This window comes from Quercus suber, unplaced genomic scaffold (genome assembly GCF_002906115.3).
Source record: "Quercus suber isolate HL8 unplaced genomic scaffold, Cork oak 2.0 scaffold_371, whole genome shotgun sequence".
Classification (NCBI taxonomy): Eukaryota; Viridiplantae; Streptophyta; class Magnoliopsida; order Fagales; family Fagaceae; genus Quercus; species Quercus suber.
This window is the reverse complement of record NW_027069823.1, coordinates 108,978-113,547: the sequence shown is the minus strand read 5'-3', so window position 1 is coordinate 113,547 and position 4,570 is coordinate 108,978. Positions and strand designations below refer to the sequence as shown.

Genomic DNA, 4,570 nt, shown 5'->3' with positions numbered 1-4,570 from the left:
TCATCTTCGGGCTCAGTGTCACTCAAGGTTGCAGCAAGTGCCTTACTCTTCCCAATGCTCTTGAGATATGTTGGGCATTCATGATTCATGTGACCGAATCCATGACATCCGAAGCACTTTGGTCCAGCCGGAACAGTGTACTGACCGCCATCCTTAGTGTCCTTCTTCCCTTTGTCTTGGTTCTTAAACTGAGAAGAACTGGATTGTCTGCGATCCTTGTCAAAGTTCCTCTCATTGGCATTCTTCATAAACTTCTTAAACTGCCTTGTAATGTAAGACTTTATCTTAGAATCTTCATCATCAGAAGACTCATCTATATCACTGCTCTTTGCCTTCAAGGCCATGCTCTTGCCTTTACTAGTTTTGCCAATCCTAGATAGTCCTAGCTCGTAGGTCTGCAAGTTTCCAACCAGCTCAATCAAAGGAATTTTGTCAATATCCTTCGATTCTTCTATTCCCGTAATCTTGGCATGAAATCTCTTAGGTAGAGATCTGAGCACCTTCCTTACAACCTTGGGTTCAGGGATGGTTTCCCCAAGATTGAAGGCTGAGTTCACTATGTCCTTTAGCTTGGCACAGAATTCATCAAACGACTCATCCTTCTCCATCTTAATTTCTTCGAAACTTGTAGTGAGCTTCTGAAACTTTGAATCTTTGACAGCCTTTGTTCCTTCATAGGTTGTCTGGAGGATGATCCAAGCGTCCTTAGCAGTTTCAGTTGAGGATATCTTCTTGAACTCCTTATTGGTGACTGCGCTAAATAGAGCATTTAGCGCTCTGCTGTTGAAGTTAACTGCCTTGATCTTTGCGTCATCCCAATCGGCCGGTTCTTCTTTTGGCTTGGTCCAGCCAATCTCTACAGCTTGCCACACCTTCTCATCTAAAGACTGCAAGAAAGCTCTCATGCGTACTTTCCAGTATGCATAGTTAGTGCCATCAAATAAAGGAGGTATAATTAATGACTGTCCTTTATCCATGACAAGCAGGGGTTAATGGATCAACACAGCAAAGATTAAACCTAATCAGAGTGTGCCTGCTCTGATACCACTTGATAGGCCACAATCTGAATGACCCCTTGTGATTAAACCAATTAATTAATTAGCCAAGTTATTAATTAATCAATTTAGCATGCAAATATGTGGAAGCATAAACAAATCACCAAATAACTAAATATGTAGCGAAAATTAAATGACACGGTGATTTGTTTACGAATGGGGAAAAACCTCGCAGCAAAAACCCCACCGGGTGATTTTCAGGTCACCACTCTCGAAACTCCACTATTATCAAATCAAGCAATTACAAGTAAAAGAATCTCAAGTACCTTACCAACCTACAATTGAACCCTTACTCCAATACCCAATTAGACTTGATCTGTAGCGACAGTTCCCACCTTCAAAATACCAACTTCAAAATACCCAAAGGTTGGTTGCAAAGTTCTTCAATTCATCTTACACGATAAAGATCAGGAAGATGCTTGGTCACAAAACTCTATGGTGCAAATACACAGCAACTTCTTCAGATAAGATGAACTAGGTCAAGAACTTCGTCTTTTGATCACAATTTGCTTGAACAGAGATTGCTCAATGAGTTTGCAACTTGTGTCACACTTGACGGCTCTTAAAACAATCCTTTTATATGTTTAGGGTTTGGAGAAAAGAAGGCCCAAAAACATATTCACGAATCCCAAGAAAATCATATCAGAAAATTTGAAATTTGAAATTTCGACAGATAGCAGGTGTTGAGGTAGCTATCGAGTAGGTGTCGAGTTTTAATGAAATTGCACTTCAGCTTGCTTTTTCTTGGACAGACTTAATGACTTCAACACTTGACCTTGAAACCTTGTTTCTTGAAGTATTAAAAATACCTAGAACTACCCAATTACAAGTAGAGTGCGTTTTGTCAAAGGATTAGCCAATTTACATAAATAAGTGACATATGTTTTGGGTTATAACTAGCATTATTTAAATGGGTTTAATGGATGTTGCTTGCAAAATGGATTGTTTTATTTATTGTTGTTTTGTTAAATAAGTGTTGTTTTATTTTGTAACTAGCATTGTTTAATTGGGTTTCGGGGTATGTTGCATGCATAATGGATGAGCTACTCAATATATTTGTGCATCATGGTGGCTATTTTATTAAGAATCCTAAAAAATATGTGGGAGGTACAATAGATGTAGTTAATAATTGTACCCTAAAAGGTGGTCTAAGGTTGAGATAGAGGGTATATGTAGAGACTTTAGGTACACCTCTATTAGTAGGTTGTGGTATAAAATGCCCGGTATGAACTAAGAAATGGAAAATTTCCATTTGGTTGTTAATGATGATGATGCCATGTTCATAACAGATTTAGCGAGGGGTCATGAAGAGATTCATGTGTATGTAGAGCACCCAGTAGATGACCCTATACTAGTTGATGAAGGAGATGATATTGGTAAGGATGTGTAGCCATTGGTAGTGAAGCAAGACCTTACAGGTTATTATGATGATGATGATAGTGATGATATGTATGCTAATGATGATATTTTTAACAATGAGGATGAGCCAATTAAGGTAGATGTTGAGTAGGTCTATTCTAGGAGAGTAGGTGAAGGACTTGTTATTGAGGAGGTTAATGAGGATGATTCCATTGAGATAGATGCTTCTCAAGTGGGTTCAAGGGTGGGTTCAAGGAGAGTAGGTAAAGAACCTATCATTAAGCACCCACCTGAGGTATTTCATGTAAGTGATAGCAGTGGTAGTGGGGGAAGTGGCCTAGATGATGAGGCAAAGGTGAACCCTAGTCTGAGGGACTTTGTTGAAGACAATAGTGAAAGTTGAGATGGTAAGGACGATGATGTTGTTGTTGAACTTGTCCAAATGGGTGCTAGTATAATGAACTCTAATTATAAGAGTGAGAAATTACACAGTCTTGTTGAATTATCATCTGATGATGAGATTGGGTATGATAGTGATGATAATTCTAGTGGTGATAAAAGTACACATGTGAGAAGTGGAAGGGGACAGAAAAATGAGAAAATGAGGAACTTCCCTATGTTTAATCTAGTGGCTAAGGCTGAACATCTATCTTTTGAGAAAGATATATTGTTTACTACACCTAAAAAATTAAAGGAAGCTATAATTGAATATGCAGTTTATGGTGGATGGGTGATTAGATTTGTTAAAAATGATCTATTAAGGGTAAGAATTGTCTGTCAGGAAAACTGCAAGTTTGTAGCCTATCTAACAAAGGTGCCAAGGGAGAGGAGCTACCAACTAAGAACATTGACTTTGGAACACACATGCTCTAGAAGTTATAAGAACCCTAGGTTTACTTTATCATACATTGGGAAGAAGTTAATGAAGAAGGCAAAAAGATAGCCTAACATGAAGCTGAGAGACATTCAAGATGTTGTTCATGAGAAGTATACCATAAACATAAGTTTAGGAAAATCTAGTAGGGCTAGGGATAAGGCTCGAGAATATGTTAATGGGGCTTATACACAATAGTACAACCAGTTATGGGAGTACTGTGAGGAGTTAAGGAGGTCCAGCCTTAGCAGTACCATACTTATGAAGGTACATATCTTTAATGATGGTGATTTAGCAGTTGAGATGGACTTGGTCTGTAAGGTGCCTTATTTTGAGAGCAATAATCGCTTGGTCAAAATTGAGTCTAATAATTTGTTTGGCTATTCATATGATTCTTTCACACATTCTCACACACTTAATATCATGGTCGATTTTGAGAGTAATCATGGTGATGAGAATAATCTAATTAATGAAGACTTCCATGATCACCAACCCATTAGAACTCTCAGGGATTATTTGCAACCTACTATGAGTAGTGCACTATCATGCATAATTTTTCCAACTTATGCAAATAATTTTAATTTTAAGCCCACTATGATTTCATTACTTCCAAAATTTCATGACTTAGATTCTGAAAATCCTTCCCTACACTTTACGAAATTTGAGGAGGTATGTGCTACCTTCCATGACCAATCATGTAATGAAGAGACCATTAGGTTGAAGTTGTTCCTTTTTTCTCTTAAAGACAAGAAAAAAACTTGGCTTAATTCTTTGAAACCTATGTCAATTGGTACTTGGCAAGAGATGCAAACCAAGTTTTTAAAGACAAGTTTTCCTATTCATAGGACTAATGCACCTAAAAGACAAATAATGAATTTTCACAAAAGGATAACGAGTCATTTTATCAATGTTGGGAAAGATTTAAAGATTTGCTTAATGCTTGTCCACATCATGGCACTTGGTGTATAATTACATTTGTCTATGAAATTTTAACTCCAAAGATGCACTAATTTGTAGAGAAGATGTGCATTAGAGAGTTTTTGAATAAATAACCTGATGTGGCTTTTGATTATTTTGATCTCTTAGATCAGAATTCCCAATCTTGGGATACCAATGATAGGTCTAAAGCATCCACCAACCCCTCTAAGGGTGGTAGGTACCAACTTAGGGAAAATGATGACCTTAGTGCTAGGGTGGCTAGTCTAACTAGGAAGCTTGAAGCCATGGAATTAAGAAAGGTTAATGGAGTCAATAATATGTCTAAAATTGATAAGGTTTGTAG

At 37.5% G+C, this 4,570-nt stretch overlaps 1 non-coding gene across 1 annotated transcript; it reads right to left on the bottom strand.

The window, feature by feature from the left end:
- Positions 1–4,140: 4,140 nt before the first annotated feature.
- LOC111999625 (small nucleolar RNA R71) lies at positions 4,141–4,246 on the bottom strand. Its single transcript, XR_002881618.1, has one exon. It is a non-coding gene; the product is annotated as a small nucleolar RNA R71 (small nucleolar RNA).
- Positions 4,247–4,570: the final 324 nt, after the last annotated feature.